Raw genomic sequence first — 20007 nt, 5'->3', positions numbered from 1 at the left:
GGTCTATGTGTTGCCAAAATTCACCAGACAGAGCTTTCTGGAATTTTTTATAATGGTTGAAGTCATTATACCAAGATCCCAAGTTCCATCCCTTCTTTCCCCTTGCTGAGCATCCTGGTCCGAGGCTCTCATAGCTGACATTCTGATCTGGCCACCTGGTGTGTAAAGACAGAAACCCAGTTACAGGTACACTGAGGTATCCAGACAGAAAGCACAGCCCCTCTCCATGTATTAGCACTCTATTCACCCTTTAATTTTATTTTATTTTTAAACTTTACAATATTGTATTAGTTTTGCCAAATATCGAAATGAATCCACCACAGGTATACCTGTGTTCCCCATCCTGAACCCTCCTCCCTCCATCAGTTCTAATGAGATGGATGAAACTGGAACCTATTATACAGAGTGAAGTAAGCCAGAAAGAAAAACACCAATACAGTATACTAACACATATATATGGAATTTAGAAAGATGGTAACAATAACCCTGTGTACGAGACAGCAAAAGACACACTGATGTATAGATCAGTCTTATGGACTCTGTGGGAGAGGGAGAGGGTGGGGAGATTTGGGAGAATGACATTGAAACATGTATAATATCATGTATGAAACGAGTCGCCAGTCCAGGTTCGATGCACGATACTGGATGCTTGGGGCTGGTGCACTGGGACGACCTAGAGGGAGGGTATGGGGAGGCCACTATGGAGAACAGTGTGGAGATTCCTTAAAAAACTGGAAATAGAACTGCCTTATGATCCAGCAATCCCACTGCTGGGCATACACACTGAGGAAACCAGAAGGGAAAGAGACACGTGTACCCCAATGTTCATCGCAGCACTGTTTATAATAGCCAGGACATGGAAGCAACCTAGATGCCCATCAGCAGATGAATGGATAAGAAAGCTGTGGTACATATACACAATGGACTATTACTCAGCCATTAAAAAGAATACATTTGAATCAGTTCTGTTCACCCTTTGATTTACTTTCTCTGCAACCTCTCACAGAGTTTTCACTAAGGGCCTTCTCCTCACTGACTGATGAGCTCTGTTCATCAGCTCAACACAATACTGTTCTGCCAAGTTTACTCCAAATTTAACATTCACCCTCACTATCTTTTCTAAATTTTTACTTGTGGTTAAAAAAGCATAAAATGTAGTTTTCTACCTTAATCACTTAAACATTTTAAAGTGTGTACTTCAGTAGTATTAATTTTATTAATATTTTCCTTTAGCCTTTATATTAAGCGGTTAATATCCCAATCTGTTACAGAATTAGATTTTTCCAAATATGACTGTATATTTACCTTTACCAATGCATTGTATGCTTTCATATGTTTTTATGTCACTGACTAGCATCTTTTTCATTTCTACGTTAAGAACTTCTTTCAGCATTTCTTACAAGGCAGGCCTAGCAGCAATGAACTCCCTTAACTTTCATTTGCCTGGGAAAGTCTTCATTTTTCCTTTATACCTGAGGGATAACTTTGCTGGATAGAGTATTCTTGGCTGAATTTTTTGTTAACAATGTATCATTCCATCCTTTTCTGACCTATAGACTTTCTGCAGAGAAATATTTGGATAGCTTAATGGGGGTTCCTTTATAGGTTACAATCTTTTTTTCTCTGGTTGCTTTTAGGATTCTATATGTTTGATTTTTTGACAGTTTCATTTAATGTGTCTTGGAGAAGTTTTTTTTGCATTGAGATGAAGGTGATTTATTAGCTTCATGAATTTGGATGTCTAAGTTTCTCCTCAGGTTTGGGAAGTTCTAATCCATTAAAAAAAAATAAACTTTCTGCCCCTTCTCCCTTTCTTTTTCTTCTGGAATACCAACTATTTAACATTTTACATTTCATAGGGGCCCCCCTGTTGGCTCAGATGGTAAAGAATCCGCCTGCAATGCAGGAGACTTGAGTTCGAACCCTGGGTTGGAAGATGCCCTGGAGGAGGGCATGGCAACCCACTCCAATATTCTTGCCTGGAGAATTCCATGGACAGAGGAGCCTGGAGGGCCATGGTCCATGGGGTTGCAAAGAGTCAGACACAGCTGAGCGCGACTAAGCACATAGATCATGCAGGCTTTCTTTGCTCTTACTTCTTTGTTCTCTGTTACTTTACATTTTCTGTCCTTCAGATCACTTATTATAAATTCCATTTGGTCTACTCTGCTGTGTACATATATATATATATATGCTGTATATATAGCTATATATATATATATATATATATATATATAGTTAATTGCACTTTTCATTTCATTAATTGAATTCTTCTGCTTCAGAATTTCTGTCTGATTCTTTTTTAATGATTTCTGTTCTTTTGTTAAATTTTTCATTTTGCTTATGTATTGTTTTCCTGTGTTTTATTGAACTATCTTTCTGTGCTTTCTTTGAGTTTCCTCAAAACTGCTGTTTTGAATTCTTTATCAGCTAGATTTAGGTCATTAAGTTTGATAACTGAAAAATTTATCATTATCTTTTGGTGATGACATGTTTCCTTGTTTCTTCATGATCCTTGGATTTTTGTTGCTACTTTCACATTTGAAGTATTGATAGCAGTCATCTCTCACAAACTTTATTATCTGTCTTCAAGTAGAATATTTTTTGTTGGTCCTGCTTGTATCTAAGGTTTTCTCAAATCTTGTATGGAGACACCTGCTCTGGACTTCTGCACTCACTCTTGTAGCAGAATTCTTAACTTTTTATGTCCTCTTTGGTTCTTGCCAGGCTGCTGCTGCTGCTGCTAAGTCGCTTCAGTCGTATCCGACCCTGTGCAACCCCATAGACGGCAGCCCACCAGGCTCCCCTGTCCTTGGGATTCTCCAGGCAAGAACACTGGAGTGGGTAGATGCTGGAAAACTCTGTTTTATTTTCTATAAGGTGGCACTGTAGCTCAATGTGTATTATTTCCCTTACCTGAAACCCTGGTCTGTTTTTCTGAAAGCACTCTGTTTACTCTCACCTCTGCCCTTGGAGCTGCACACAGGGAGCCAGCTTCAGAATGAGGGAGGTGTGGGTTTAGCGTTCAGTATTGGGAGAGCCCACAGACCTAGTAGGGGGATCGTTCAGTGAAGTTCTCTCAGAGGTTTGTGGGCCAACTTCTGCCCCTTTTCCAATATATTTCCTCTCCTGAGTCATTGGGGTCCAACCTCAGTCCTCTAGGTGCTGCTGGTGAGAAATGCATCCCACAAAGCTGGAATAACGTGGTACTTACTCACTACTCTTCTTTTCCCTTATGAGAGAGGTCACCACCAACTGGGTCACCCTCATATTGTTTTGCCTTAGAGGATGAGCAGCATTTGTAAAATTTCTCTTATTTTCTTGAATGCATTCAAACTCAAGGAAAAATATAATCATTTAGAATGGTAAACAGCTTCTAAGCAGAGTATTCCTTATACAAGAAACTATTGTTCACTAATCTAGTAGCTCATATGGTAGATAAGAACTGCTCTAAGTTGAAAGTTTTATCACTGTTTTTTCATGGTATTAAAGATTTTTTGTTGCATTTATTTCAAGTTGAAATATTTTCCATATGATAAAACAAGTTGCAAACAATGGTGATTGTAAAAGTTATTGATGCTTTAAAATATGTAACAGTAAAAGTAACACATCAAGTTCAAAGCTTGATAAGATTTTTGTTAAAGAAAGAATTTTGTTTTCCCTCTATGAAAGTCAGTTTGTCTTGATAACATAAGGAAGATTTATTTAAAACTTTTCTTCCAATTGAGACAGAAACAAAAGTAAGTGTGACAGTTTTCTTAAATCTTAAATGCAGTGCAAAAGACTGTGTTTTATTTACATCTCCATCATGCAGAATCACATATAAATTTATGCACACATAGAAGCATCTCATTCCTTTTAATGGATGCATAGCATTTCACTGTATTGGTGTACTCAGTATTGTTTAATGACAAGTATGGTTGATGCCTCACAAGAAGAGTGACCTCATACCCCTAAACACCAATGTTGCTCCTGTTGAAAAACACTTGGAGTTTTGGATTCTTAACGAAATTTCACAGTCATCAAATAGCTCCCATTAAGCTCCACGAATGTTATTTGTTCTCCAAAAAGATTGTGAAATTTAGATATTACAGTATCTGTTTGCCCACACTTTCAAGTTATTTTAAAATGCAACATGACAAACATATATGCATGTGCAATAAAGTTCAGAGAATAAATTTACAAACACCAAAGTACCCATTACCCAGATTTGCCACCTGCTGATATTTAGCATTCTCTCCTTATAGTCCTCACACTAATTGCATCAGAGCAACATACTAGAAAGATAAGTGACATGCTTTGGATGAACAGACTAGAAAGATAAGTGACACGTTGTGGATGAACAGCGTATGGGTGTTTCCTGCCAATAGTGGGATTGGGAATTCTCAGTGAAGCTTCAGGAAGGAGATGCGATTTGAACTGATGAAGGATGAGTAGTCATGAAAAGGTCTCCAGAGGACATTCCAGGTATGATCCAAGGTACAGAAGAGACAATGTACAAAGGTATACTTGGTAGTTATGATGAACAGTCCAGTTCATCAGTTCATCATGTAAGATACTTGGATATGAGAACTGATGAAAGGATAGGAGCAGACAAGTCTCTGAGAGCTTAGAACACTGTGTCCAGGGGATCAAGATGCGACCCTGTAGGTCTGTTGTTGCCAAACCTGGCAAGCAACAGAATCTGTTTTTTTGTTTGTTTGCTTAATTAATTTTGCTGTTGGGGATGGTGAGGGGAGCAAATGTCAAGATCTGATCTAGAAACCTTCAAGGTAACTTCTGAACCTATCATTAGGCTTGGACAGTCTATGTCTGTAGTTTTTGTCTACAGATGATTAACGGTCTCTTTAAAACTTTGGATCCTAATGAGAGAGGATCTACAAGTTTTACCTGAAGTCTCCACATTTATATCTTGAAGAAGTTGCACACCACCAGCACCAGTGACTTTCCTCTCTGTCTGTAAAGTACAAATCCTCAATTAAACACTTAATATCTCAGAAATGTGGGGGTACCAGCACTGTACAAGGTGTGAGTTCAACAACACTTTTCATAAACACCACCATATAACTCCTACCCCAATCCAGGTATAGAGCATTACCATAACCCCTGAGGAGTCCTTCACGGAGTCCTCCCAGCCATTACTACCACTGCCCTTATGCAAAGTGCACTACTATTTGGATTGCTAAGTCATGGATTAGTTTTGCCTGGTTTTGATGTTTACAAAAAAAGGTATCATACAGCTTGAACTCTTTTGTGTCTGGCTTCTTTATGTCTGTTACCACTTTTTGCAATATTTTGTTCATTTTCATTGCACTGCAGTTTTCCATTCTTTGACTTTACTAAATTTAATTTATCTGTTGTTATTGATGAGCATTTGGCTGTTTTCAGCATTGGATTTTTATGCATGATGCTCCTATGAACATTTTATACATATATTTTTGCATACACACAAATGAATTGTTGTGAAGTATTATGTATTTGTCCATGGGGTTGCAAAGAGCTGGACATGACTGAGTGATTAACACTTTCACTTTCAATATATATTTGCCTATGGGTGTAATATAGGCTATCAGGTACGTGCAAGTTCAGCCTTAGTAGATACACCCTAACAGTTTTCAAAGTGGCTGTACCAATTCACATCCATACCAGCCATGTAAAGGGTTCCACTTACTTTATAGCTTCACCAGCATATTATTAGAGAGTTAATTTTACTTTCAGCCATTCCAGAGGGCACTGCATTATGTTTGTAGTTTGGATTTTCCCAATGAATAATGATATTGAGCAGTGTATTATATGCTAAGTAGTCACTTGGATAAAGTAAGGTCATATCTTTTTCTCATAGCATATGCAATATGACTATATTTGGCTAAAACATATATATGAAATTTATGAATGTGTGCATTTATATGCATTTATACAAAGAATATGAACCTAACTACTATTAGTGGCAATATTGAGCATTTGTTCTTTTCCAGGCACATTTCTAAAATGCTTCATTCATATAAACTTATTTAGTCCTTATAAAACTTTATAGGGTATATTTTTCAAGCCCATAAAGAATTCAAAATGCAGAAATATTAATATCACATCTATCTGTTATACTGGTTGTCAATGGTTAATGAGATCCCTGATTATATGCATTTTCTTCTTTATGCTTGATTGAAATGTTGAACATTGCCAGAACCTCAGAGGAATTCTTCCATGTGTAAAGGGATGAATATGTTGTTTTCCCAGTGGTCACTAAAATTCCTCTTAGGACTGGTATGGCAAAAAAACCATGTGGTATTAATCCCTTGCACCCTGATCCTTTGTATATTTCTTAGGTCATAAAGGTGTTATCTGATATAAGTGCAGAGACGAATAGTCTTAAGGCCATTTGGTAAAGTATTTAGAAAAGAGCAAAGTAGTACTATACCACCTGCTGTATGCTGCTGCTGCTGCTAAGTTGCTTCAGTCGTGTCCGACTCTGTGCGACCCCATAGACGGCAGCCCACCAGGCTCTGCCATCCCTGGGATTCTCTAGGCAAGAACACTGGAGTGGGTTGCCATTTCCTTCTCCAATGCATGAAAGTGAAAAGTGAAAGTGAAGTCGCTCAGTCGCGACCCCATGGACTGCAGCCCACCAGGCTCCTCCATCCATGGGATTTTCCAGGCAAGAGTACTGGAGTGGGGTGCCATTGCCTTCTCCAATCTGCTGTATAGTTTCATTTAATTTTTTATTGAATGTGTAATGTAATATATATGTGCATCTATGGTCATGTGCAGAAAAATAGGTGCAACTGAATAATAGTCAAAGATAGTGATTATAAGTGTCAGCGCATTTTCTCTGTACCCCTCTGCCCTTCAAAATCTGACTCCTTTGTCACACGACAAAGTCCTGTCAAAGTGCAGACACCTTTCCAGTCCTCAAGGTGAAGTGGATATGAAAAAAGAATTATTTTGGTTCAGAAGAGCCCTCTGCCTTCTACAGAAAAACCTACAGAGGGAAATACTGCACAGTGTTAACAGTGGTTGCCAGCAGGTCTTTTGGTTGCCTGTGTTTACATTATATTTTCTCGTGTCCACAGTTTTAAGAAATTGTAAATTGCCACCAAAGGAACATAAATGAGGCAGGCTGAGCACTGAGGTAATAATATGTTAACTAGGAAATGGTTCATACAACAGGTAAGAGTTTGGGGTAGATTGAAAGTAAGCATGTCAGCAAGAATGTGTTTTTTATCTACAATTATATGTTTAAGAAGATGGACTTCAATAGAGGGACAAATGTTCCCAGAACATTTTTTGGTGCTTTAATAGATGTTTGGTTCAACATCTTTATATTTAATGCTCTAGTTTTTGCTTTATTTTGTTGTAGACTTCTGGGGAGAGGGGAAAATGTAGATCATTTAGTGAAAAATTTGTATTAATTTTAATTAAACAAAGCAGACTGAACATTATATATAGTGACATCTTTCTTAAAAGAATTACTAACATGTGTTAAAATATGCATACATGAAATACAAACACTACACTAAAACTAACAGCAACCATCATTAGAAGAGAAGAGTACCAAAGAATTTTACTTTCTGTGCTCTATATTTGTGTACTCCGTTTTTTTTTTTTTTTTTTTTTTTAACAAATGGAGCATATATTCTTTTTTTAATTTTTAAATTTTGGTGAAATAGACAGAATATAAAATTTTCCATATTCACCATTCTAAGTGTGCAGTTCAGTGATATTAAATATTCATAATGTACAACCATCACCAACATTCAGCTCTATTTTTTTTTCATCTTATAAAACTGAAACTCTGTACCTATTAAACCAAAACTCCCCATTTCACTTCCTTCAGTCTCTGGCAGCTGCCATTCTATTTGCTCTCTACTCTAAATACCTCATATAATGAACTAATACAGTATTTGTTTTTTTGTGACTGGCATATTTCACAAAGCAAAATGTCCTCAAGGTTCATTCATGATGTAGCATATGACAGAATGTCATTCTTTTCTCAGTCTGTGTAATATACCATTGTATGTATATATTGCATTTTTGTTCATCCATTCATCTGTCAGTGGACCCTTGGGTTGCCCCCATATTTTAGCTATTGTGAATAATGCTGCTCTCTGTCATTGTGGGTGTATAAATATTTCTTCAAGATCCTGCTTTCAAAGTTTTGGGATAAATATCCAGATTTAGATCGTATGGCAATTCTCTTTTTTAATTCTTGTGGAACCACCATACTGTTTGCCTCAGTGGCTATCCCATTTTACATTCCCATCTACAGTGAGGATGCTCCACATCCTCAATGACACTTGTTTTCTGTTTTATTTTTTCTTTCTAATATTAGCTATCCTAATGTGTGTGAGGTGGTATCTCATTGTAATTTTAATTTGCATTTCATGGTGACCGCAGCCATGAAATTAAAAGATGCTTGCTCCTTGGAAGGAAAGCTGTGACAAACCTAGACTGCATATTAAAAAGTGAAGACATCACTTTGCCAACAAAGTCTGTATGGTCAAAGCTATAGTTTTTCTAGTAGTCATATATGGATGTGGGATTTGGACCATAAAGAAGGCTGAGGTCTGAAGAATTGATGCTTTCAAATTGTGATGCTGGAGAAGACTCTGGAGAATCTCTTGGACAGCCAGGAGATCAAACCAGACAATCCTAAAGGAAATCAACCCTGCATATTCATTGGAAAGACTGATGCTGAAGCTGAAGCTTTAATAATTTGGCCACCTGACGCAAAGAGCCAACTCTTTGGAAAAGACCCTGATGCTGGGAAAGACTGAAGGCAAAAGGAGAAGTGGGTGCCAGAGGATGAGATGGTTAGATAGCATTACTGACTCAATGGACATAAAATCTGAGCAAACTCTGGGAGATAGTGACAGACAGGGAAGCATGGTGTCCATGAGGTCGCAGAGTGGGACACGACTTAACAACTGAACAACAACAAATAATTAGTGATGTTGAGCATATTTTCATGTACTTACTGGACATTTGTATTTTTTTTCAGAGAAATGTCTATTCATGTCCTTTGCTCTGGTTATTTTTGAATCAGGTTGTATGGATTTTGCTGTTGATTTTTTAAGATACTAATTTCTTATTATAAATATGATTTGTAAATATTTTCTCTCATTCTACAGGTTGCCTCTGTAGGTTTACTCTGCTGATAGTGTCTTTTGATGAACAAATTGAAAGATTTTTCATGAAGTCCATTTTGTCTATTTTTTCTTTTGTTATCTGTATCTTTGGTGTCACATCGAAGAAATTGCCAAGTCCAACACTGTGAAATTTTTAAGAGTTTTTATAAGGAATTTATCTATTTATTTGGCTGGGTCAGGTCTTAGTTGCAGCACGTGGGATCTTTGTTGCACTGTGTGGAGTCTTTCATTGCACTGTGCTAACTCTAGTTGTAGCACCTGGGCTTAGTCACTCTGTGACATGTGGGATGGTAGTCTTCCAACCAGGATTGAACCTGCGTCCCCTGCATTGCAAGGTGGATTCTTAGCCACTGAATGACCAGGGACATTCCTTTTTTAAGAATTTTTTTTTTTTTTGCTTAATTTTTTTTTTCTAGTTGGAGGATAATTATAATACTGTGGTGGTTTTTGCCATACGTCAAGGTGAATCAGTCATAGATATACATGTGTCGCCTCCCTCTTGATCCCCCCTCCCTCTTCCCTAATTGTTTTAGATCTTACATTTAGGTCTTCGATGCATTTTGAGTTAATGTTTTTATATGTTGTTAGGTAAGGATTCAACTTAATTCTTTTTCATGTGTAAATCCAGATTTTCCAGCACCGTTTGTTGAAAAAACTTTTCTTTTTCCATTGAATGGCCTTGGTACCCTTGTGAAAAATCATTTGACTAGATATATAAGGGTTTATTTCTGGAGTCTCTATTCTTTATAGTCTGTCTTTATGTCAGTATTTCACTGACTACTGTACTTTGTAATACGTTTTGAAATCAGAAAGTGTGAATCCTCCAAATTTGTTCCTTTATTTCAAGATTGTTCAGGCTATTTATGGTTTCTTGAAATTCTATATGAATTTAAAGATAAATTTTTCTGTGCCTGTTAAAAACATGATTGAGATTTTGATCAGGATTGAATTAATCTATAATTTGGATACCACTGACATTTGAACAATATTATGTCTTCCAATCCATGAACATGGGTTGTGATTTCATTTGTCTGTCTTCTTCATTTCTTTCAGCAGTGTTTCATTTTTATTGTTCAAGTCTTTAATACCCTTGGTTATTTTCTATTTTCTCATTCTTTTGATGCTATTATAAATGAAATTGTTCTCATAATTTCCTTTTCAGATTATTCACTGCTAAAGTATAGAAATACAATTGATTTTTGCATGTTAGCTTTGTATTCTGAAAATTTGCTGGATTCGTTTATTAATTCTAACAGCTTTTTTTTTTTTTTTGTAGAGCCTTTAAGGTTTCTACATATAAGGTCAATTCTTTGGTGCTCAGACTTCTTTATGATCTAACTCTTACATCCATACATGACTACTGGAAAAACCATAGCTTTGACTATACAGACTTTTGTTGGCAAAGTGATATCTCTGCTTTTTAATACTATGTCTAGATTTGTCATAGCTTTTCTTTCAAGGAGCAACAGTCTTTTAGTATCATGGCTGCTTTCAAATTGTGGTGTTGGAGTAGACTCTTGAGAGTCCCTTGGACTGCAAAGAGATCAAACTAGTCAATCCTAAAGGAAATCAACCCTGTATACTCATTGGAAGGACTAATGCGAAAGCTGAAACTCCAATACTGTGGTCACCTCATGCAAAGAGCTGACTCATTGGAAAGACCCTGATGCTGGGAAAGATTGAAGGCAAATGGAGAAAGGGCAGCAGAGGATGAGATGGCTAGATAGCATCACTGACTCAAGGGACATGAATCTGAGCAATGTCTAGGAGATAGTGGCAGACAGAGGACCCTGGTGTGCTGCAGTCCATGGAGTCACAGAATCAGACATGACTTAATGACTGAACAACAACATGTAAGACAATATCATTTACATTTTATTTCTTCCTTTCCAATTTGGATGCCTTTATTATTTTTTTCTTGCATAATTCTTCTGGCTAGAACTTCCAGTACAATGCTGAACAGATGTGGTGAAAATAGACATCCTTACTTTGTTTCTTGGAGGAGGAATTGGCAACCCACTCCAGCATTCTTGCCTGGAAAATCCCATGGGCAGAGGTACCTGGTGGGCTACAGTCCATGGGGTTGCAAAGAGTTGGACATGACTGAGTGACTTCACTCACTCACTCAGTTTGTTTCTTACCTTAGAGGGAAAGCTTTCAGTCTTTCCCCATTAAGTATGATGCTTAATATGTATTTTTTGTGTATGGCTTTTATTATGTTGAGGTAGATTCCTTCTCTTTCTAGTTTATTGAGTACTTTTGTATCATTAAATGGTGTTAAATTTTGTCAAATGATTTTCCTGCCTCAATTGAAATGATTATGTAGTCTTTTTCATTCATTATGTTAATGTGGTGAATTACACTGATCAATTTTTGTATGTTGAACCATACTAGAATTCCTGGATCATATATAAACTGGATCAAACTCTCTTAATTTGTGTTTATCTGAGAAAATCTTTATCTCTCCTTCACTTCTGAGGATAATTTTTTTGGATACAAAACTCTAAATGAGTAATTTTTTTCTTTTCAACAGTTTAAATAATTTACTTCACTCTCTTCTTGCTTGCATGATTTTTGAAGAGAAGTCTGGTGTAATTCTTATCCTTGCTCCTATATAGTTTTTTTTTCCCTTTCTTTGGTTTGTTTCAATATTTTCTTTGTCTTTGATTTCCTAAAATTTGAATATGATATATACTGATGTACATTTTTTAGGTATTTTTAATTTTGGAAAATTCTCATCCATTATTATACTATTTTTTCTGTTCCTTTATTTCTTTCTTTTAATTCTGGTATTCCTATTCCATATATGTTACACCTTTGGTAACTGTCCACAGTTCTTGGATATTCTATACTATTATTTTCTTTCTTTCTTCTTTTCATTTCAGTTTGGGAAGTTTCTGTTGACATACCTTTAATTGCAATGTTTCCTCAGCCATGCCCAGTCTATGGCATATGCCTACAAAAGACATTATTCACTCCTCTTACAGTGTTTTTTTTTTAGCATTTACTTTTGAATCTTTCAATCTCCATGCTTACATTACATACCCCTTCTTTCACATTGTCTACTTTTCCTGTTATAGCCCTCACCATAAGTTCATGGTCTGATAATTTCAAAATCTCTATCATACTTGAGTCTAATAGTTGTGCATGCTCTCTCTCTGAATTATATTTTTTATATTTGGTGTGACTCATAATTTTTTTTAAAAGCCAAAAATGATGTAGTATGGGAAAGGAATTGAGGTACATAGGCTTTTAGTGTGAGGCTTATGTCTCTCTGCCTAGAAGTTATGCTGTACTCACTATTTGCTGTAGCTGTAGGTATCAGAGATTAAAATTTTCTCTTGTGTTCTTGTTTTTGTCATCTTTGTTCACTTTGGATTTTCCCAGAGACTTTTTAAGTAAGTTCTCATATATGCAATGTTCAATTTTTTCCCATCGTATTCCTCTGTTACTATACAGGAGCCCTATTGATGTGACGGTAAGATGTGAGGGAAAGGGAAGTGTTTTGCTCTCCTATAATTAAGTTTTAGTCTTGTTATGAGGAAGATCAAGATGGTGGAGGAATAGGAAGCAGAGTTCACCTCCCTCCACAGAAACTTTGAAAATATATCTACAGGAGGAATGATTTACACAACAGCTGCTGAGTGCTGACAGAGGACCTCAAAAAGACAATAAAACCTTCACATAAGCAGGTAGAACAAAAGGAAAAAGAAGGAATCAGGATGGGGCTTCCACCCCAGGCAGGGAACCGAAGGAAAGATTCCTGCACCTTGGGAAGGCTCTTCAACAGCAAAGAAATTAGACTGAGCAGAGGGCAAGTTTCAGAACCTAAAAGGGGAGAAGAGTGTGGAAGGCAAAATGGAGTAACCTGCACAGAGGGTTGGCACCACTACTCCGTGTTTCCCAACCTGAAACACTCCTCTGTCAGTGAGGGTTGGGGTCAGGTGTTCAAGCGCAGACTCCAAAGATCAGCCCCAGAGAAAAGACCAGGGTTAGGTGTGGAAACAGCCTGAAGAGGATGCACTGTGGCAACTGAGGGTGTACTAGTGAGAGAGTTAACTTAGGCAGGTTGGTAAGGAGTCCAAGCCTAAGGCCCCTTTAGGGTGGAGGTGAACATTCTTTCTTTTTCACATTCTTTTGCCTTATACAAGTAGGCCTCATAGGCAGCAGTATCTCTTGTTCAAGGACATGTCTTTTTTTGAGCTCAGAATGTATGTTATGGAAGAACATCTGGGTAAAACTTCCACAGCCTTGAGCTCTGGGTTAACCTGTTCCTTCTGATTAATCTCGTGCTGATGTCATTCCAGTATGTATGTTATGGGAAAGGGTCTGGGCAAGATTTTCTCAGCCTTGAGGAATTTTTTTTTTCTATTCTCAACAGCTAGCAGAAAAGTATGTAATGCCCTGCTTAAAACTAGCAAGACGGGTAATCTCTTTACCCTCTTCTGATATCTATGTCAGAAGCTTTTTCCTGTGACTATCACTTTAATAAAATTTCTACTACACAAAGCTCTGAGTATCTGAGACTGTCTTTGGTCCCAGAGTTAAATCTTCTCCTTTGGAGACAACGAATATGGCAGAACACCATAAGCTTTCAACTATCACTAGGAAGAAGCCTGCCCCACCAGAGAGGCAGGGCACCATTATTGGCAGATGCACATGGAGAAAGGTGTGACAACCATAAGAAATTCTAACCCTGTGAGTGCACCCAGGCAACAGGACAATGCCTATAGGAGCTCAGCGGGCAGGCGTGAGTTGCTGCCACTATCTTGGGTTCCAGAGGTGGGCACTAGCTGCCTCTTCCAGACTTGTAGGAAGGCAGCAGGCCTTGCCCCTGCAGACCCAAAAAGGTGCAGACAGCTTTCCCCACTAGCAATTCTGCCAGTGGGCCTCAGTATCTGCCCCTGCTGGCCTAGAAGGCCATGGTTAGCTCTCGGTACTAGGAAATCCACCAGTGAGTGTCAGGACCTGCCCCACTGTCCCAGGAAGGTGCAAATAGCTACCCACACTAGGAAATTCTCCCATAGGAGGGATGAAACAAGAGCTGAGCCCTAGGGGTTGAGTGACTAAGGAAGAAGAGCTGAAATCTCTCCTTGTGGTGGTGCAAAATGTCAAGTTATATCTCTACTTATGGCTTCCTTAATTCAGAGCCTACAAAACATCTGAAAGGAAAATTACTCTTGCATCTGGGATGGGGGATGAGGGTGGCTTTAGCAGCTGTGGCTTTTGTGGGCATGTACACATGGGAGTTGGGCCAGACCAGAGTACAAGCTGCCTCTATAGCTCCCACAGAAGGTCCAGGTGCATGAATACTACAGCCCTGGGATCTAAGCTTGGTGGACCTACACTGGTGGCCAGGTGAAAACAATGCCTGAGAGTCATCAAGGCCAATTGCTGGCATCTCCACAGTTAAGGTGGGACTGAGGGCAGTACCAGCAACAGTGTACTTTGTGAGCCCACACAATGGGCAGAAGGGGACAAAACCAACCACATTCACAAGTGAACATCTTCAGAAGAGGCGAACTCAGTGACTTCTCTCTCAGTAGGAATGCTCCAATCCCACCTACCTCACACCACAAATCAGAATCACAGCTAAGAAACAGATCTTGGGGGTTTTACTCCAACAACTAGGGAACAAACCCTGCCCCTGACAAGGCAACGACAACCACAGAGCAAAGGGAAGCCCCCACTCAATATTTAGGGCAGGCTCTGATCACTGCAACACCAATCAAACTACACAGCAATGGGATAATGGCAAAAACCTCTGGACCAACCTCACCCAACACAGAGAGCAGACACTATAAACAAGAGGAAATACATTCCTGTAGCCTACAGAAACGGAGAAGGCAATGGTAACCCACTCCAGGACTCTTGCCTGGAAAATCCCATGGATGGAGGAGCCTGGTAGGCTGCAGTCCATGGGGTCACGAAGAGTTGGACATGACTAAGCAACTTCACTTTCACTTTTCACTTTCATGCATTGGAGAAGGAAATGGCAACCCACTCCAGTGTTCTTGCCTGGAGAATCTCAGGGACGGCGGAGCCTGGTGGGCTGCCATCTATGGGGTTGCACAGAGTCGGACATGACTGAAGTGACTTAGCAGCAGCAGCAGCAGCCTACAGAAAGGAGACCACAAACAAAGTAAGTCCAACAAAATGAGACAACAAAGAAATATATTGCAAAAGAGAAAGATGAAAACCTACAAGAACAACTAAATGAAGACAAGATAAACAATTATCTGAAAAGAATTCAGAGTAATGATAGTAAAGAAGATCTGGGATCTCAGAAAAAGAGTGGAGTCATGGATCAAGAAGATATAAGAAAATTTTAACAAAGATCTAGAAGAACTAAAGAACAAACAAAGAGAGATGAACAAGACAATAACTGAAATGAAAACTTCAGAAGGAGTTGATAGCAGAATAGCAGAGGCAGAACTGATAAGTGACATGGAAGACAGAATGGTGGAAATCTCTGCCATGGAGCAGAATTTACCAAAAAAAAAAAAGAATGAAATAAAATGAAGACAGTCCCAGAAGCCTCTAGGACAATGCCAACTTTCAAATTATAGGGGTCGGAGAAAAAGACAAAGAGTCTGAAAATATTTGAAGAGATCATAGAGGAAAACTTCTATAACATGGGAAAGGAAATAGCCACCTAAGTCCAGAAAGTGCAGAGTCCCATACAGGATAAACCCAAGAGGATCATGCTGAGACACATATTAAAGAAACTAACAAAATTAAATACAAAGAAAAAATACTAAAAACAACAAGAGAAAAGCAATAAATAACACACAATGGAATCCCCATAAGGTTATCAGCTGATTTTTCAGCAGAAATTCTGCAGGTTAGAAGAGAGTAGCAGGATATATTTAAAGTGATGAAAGGGGATGACTTACAACCAAGAATACTCTACCCAGCAAGGCTCTCATACAGATTTCATGTGTGTGTGTGTGTGTGTAAGTGTGTGTGTGTGAGTCACTCAGTTGTTTCCCACTCTTTGCAATTCCATGAACTGTATAGCCTACCAGACTCCTCTGTCCATAGAATTCTCCAGGCAAGAATACTGGAGTGGAGAAATCAAAAACTCTACAGACAAGCAAAAGCTAAGGGAATTCATCACCACCAAACCAGCTTTACAACTGCTAAAGGAACTTTGCTAGGCGAGAAACACAAGAAAACAAAACAAAAGAAGAAGGGAAGAAGAAAGAAGTACAAAATCAAACACAAAACAATTAAGAAAATGGAAATATGTGTGCTTAGTTGCTCAGTTGTGTCTGTTTGTGACCCTATGGACTGTAGCCCGCCAGTCTCCTCTGCCATGGTAATTCTCCAGGCAGGAATACTGGAGTGGGTTGCCATGCCCTCCTCCAGGGGATCTTCCCAACCCAGGGATCGAACTCAGGTCTCCCACATTGCAGGGGGATTCTTTACCATCTGAGCCACCAGGGAAGCACATGAATACTGGAGTGGGTAGCCTATCTCTTTTCCAGGGGATCTTTCTGACCCAGGAGTTGCAATGGGGTCTCCTGCATTGCAGGTGGATTCTTCACCAGCTGAGCTACCAGGAAAGCCCACATGTATAGATAATTACCTTAAATGCAAATGGATTAAATGCCCCAAATAAAAGACATAGACTGGCTGAATGGATACAAAACCAAGATCCAAATATATGCTGCCTACAAGAGACCCACTTCAGATCTAGGGGCACATATGGATTGAAAATGAAGAGATTAAAAAAGTAACTCTATGCAAATAAAATTCTAAAGAAAGCTGGAGGAGCAATACTCATATCAGACTAAATGGTCTTTACAATAAGGACTGTGACAAGAGACAAGGAAGGACACCACATGATGATCAAAGGATCAATCCGAGAATGGTGTGTGTGTGTGCATGCTCTATTGTATCTGATTTTTTCTGATCCCATGGATTGTGGCCCACCAGGCTCCTCTGTCCACGGGATTTTCCAGGCAAGAATACCAGAGTGGGTTGCCATTTCCTACTCTATGGGATCTTTCCAACCCAGGGATCGAACCAGCATGTCTCTTGCATCTCCTGCATTGGCAGATGGATTCTTTACCAACTGTGCCACCTCCACCAAAGAAGACATGACAATTGTAAATATTTATGCACTTGAACAGAGGCACCTCTGTATATAAGGCAAATGCTAACAATCATAAAAGGAGATTGAGCGTAAGCAGATTGCCTATATGTGCCTGGTTTTTACCTTAAAAAATGGCAGTTTAGTAGGATGTAATCTACTATCTCATGGGACTTACCATGTGTCAGGCACTGGGCTAGTTGCAGGATATGCCCTGTTAAATAAGAAAGACATGATCTCTCAGAGCATGAGATGAACAGTCTAGTGTGGAAGAGAAACACTAAAAAAACATGTAATCCCAAATTACGATAAGAAAGAAAACAAGTTTCTGTGAGGCATAACATGAGGAGCTAGACCAGGGATTAAGCGTAGGCATGATGTTTAAGTTGATTCCTAAAGGGGAAATAAGGAATGAGTTAATTGAGGCCAGTGAGAAGGTTGGGAGGGAAAGTGGTTAGCCTTTAAGGAGCCATGGCACGTGCACAGGCTCTAGGGCAGAAAAGTCGTTGGCCCAGTTAGAAGCAAAGGAGGGCATTGTAGCTGGAGCTCATCAAAAGCGGGGGAGAGTGGCCTGGCTGAGTGTGAGAGGTGACCAGGAACCAAGTCTTGCAGAGCTCGAAGGCCATGGTAATGATTTGTTTTGTTTTAAAGTATTCAAATGCAATGGAGGAATTTAAGGGATCTAATTGAAAGAAGGAGCATGTTCTAATTCTTCTTTAAAGTATTAAAATATTCCTCGGACTCCCATATAGAGACTGGATTGGAAAGGGGCAAGAAGAGAAACAGACTAGTTCACTGATTCGGTGGCCTAAAGTCTGTGAAAGATACAAAACAATTATAAAACACAATCCAAGATATCACAGGGAAAGGAGAACAAGATGGGCCTGGGAAGGTCTGCTATTGCACATAACTTCTAGTAAAAAAGAAATTGAAAAACTGTGGGGCTCTGTCAGCTTAATAGGAGTATAAGAAGGGAGATATTCACAGAGCCAGCAAAGCTGTCATGAGGAAGAAGAATCTCGGTTGAGCCTTGAAATGTAGCTAAGCTTGGAACTTTTTTTTCCCCCTAGGAGAAAGAGTTCTGGAAAGAAAGAATAAGTAAAAGAGAGTAGTCTGGCTCAGGTAGAGGTCATGAGCCCACCAAGCGAGCAAGCAATGTCCAGTGGAAATCCTTACAAACCCCAATAAGGTTAAAAGCTGAGATAACTAAAACTTGGGCTTCTTATAAATGTTGTTAAACGACATTCAAGGCTGACTTTCTACCTACTTCAGAAGAAAGGGATGTGCCCAACACATGTGGCACAGGTCCACAGAGCAGGGCAAGATTCTAAGAAGGGAGGTGTTATATATGTGATGAAAGTGGAAACTGTGTGAAAAATTCATCTCCTTGGAATTAGCTCCACTGGGTTCTCTTTCTCACTGACTGGGCATCTGTGGGCACAGACCCACCTGATGTCCATTGAGCCATAGTGAGCGGTCTTACCGGACCTGGTAACTTGGAGCACCTTCCCCTTGTTTTGCTTTTGGTTTTTGATCATAGGACTCCAGGGACAGCTCAGATTTCTATCAACTGGGGAGCTTTTGCCAAGTCACATTCATGATTTCTTCTCTCTCTCTCCCCTTCCCTCCTTTCCCCTCACTCTGTCTCTTTTACCTTCCTCTGCATGTTGGCCTTTTCCTCTTGTTTTCTGGAAAGTTCTGTTTTTTATGATCTATCTCCTTTCCTTCCAAAGTTTATTCAGTGTGTCTTCTGGCTATTTCATTTACCACTCAGGGCCTCTTGGAGGTCAGAGTGTTCTGAGGCGTTCTTATTTTTGAGGCATCCAGTGTAGTATATGCTTAGCTAACATCGGTTCCCACTTCCTCACTAACAAAACTGCAGACGTTGGAATGTCTACCCCAGTTTACCTCGCTGATAGCTCCTGGGAGCAAGTCCTTTTTGTTCAGAACCTATCAGGATCTAGAACCTCCCTGAGTACTGTTACTGGTTGAGGGTGGCCAACAATCTTAAAATGGCCCAGTCAGATTGGAAAGGCCTTATATTCGATGGTTAGAGGAGAAGTTTATCTCTTTTTTCCTGAGGGACAGAAACAGAGAAGAATGTGCCCTCAGTCACCATAAGCAACCATCTTGTTGCATCAGGGGCAACCATCAGCCTCAGGAAAAATGTAACACTTAGTGTGGTGGAATCTGACCAGAGATGGAAGGACCTCGGGTCTTGATGACATACTTCAGTTGTTGAATCAGTCAGTCCTGAAGCCTGCTGTATCTACTTCTGCTCTTCTGGCTAAATGAAATCATAAATTTCCTTAATATTTTAGCCACTTGCAGTCAATTATTCTTCACATATAGCTAAAATTCCCCCATCCAATATTTCTTAGAGAATTTTCCATTTCATTCTGGGCAGAATTATTTCATTATTTATAATGACTGCATAGTTTTCCAAAGTCTTATTGAACCCTAATGTATTTATTTTCTACCTTATGCACAAGTATTAAAGTTGTATTCAATTTTGTGGGTTTCTTGACATTTCAACTATGCTGAAATAGGTATCTTGTTATTGAATATAGTTACATATTTGCACACTTGGATGTTTTCACAGCTCAGACACAAGACATTTGTATGACTTTTCATCTGGATGTATTCATAGGCACAGAAATTTGGGGTTAAAGACTGTAGAATTATTTTAAAGTTTTTGATACATACCTTCAAACTAACTTTCAGAAAAGTACCAGTTGTCATTCTCACCAGCACCATATGAAAAAG

Source organism: Bos indicus, chromosome X, assembly GCF_029378745.1.
Source record: "Bos indicus isolate NIAB-ARS_2022 breed Sahiwal x Tharparkar chromosome X, NIAB-ARS_B.indTharparkar_mat_pri_1.0, whole genome shotgun sequence".
NCBI classification, from domain to species: Eukaryota; Metazoa; Chordata; class Mammalia; order Artiodactyla; family Bovidae; genus Bos; species Bos indicus.
The sequence above is the reverse complement of the archived record's forward strand: the minus strand, read 5'-3'. Positions refer to the sequence as shown.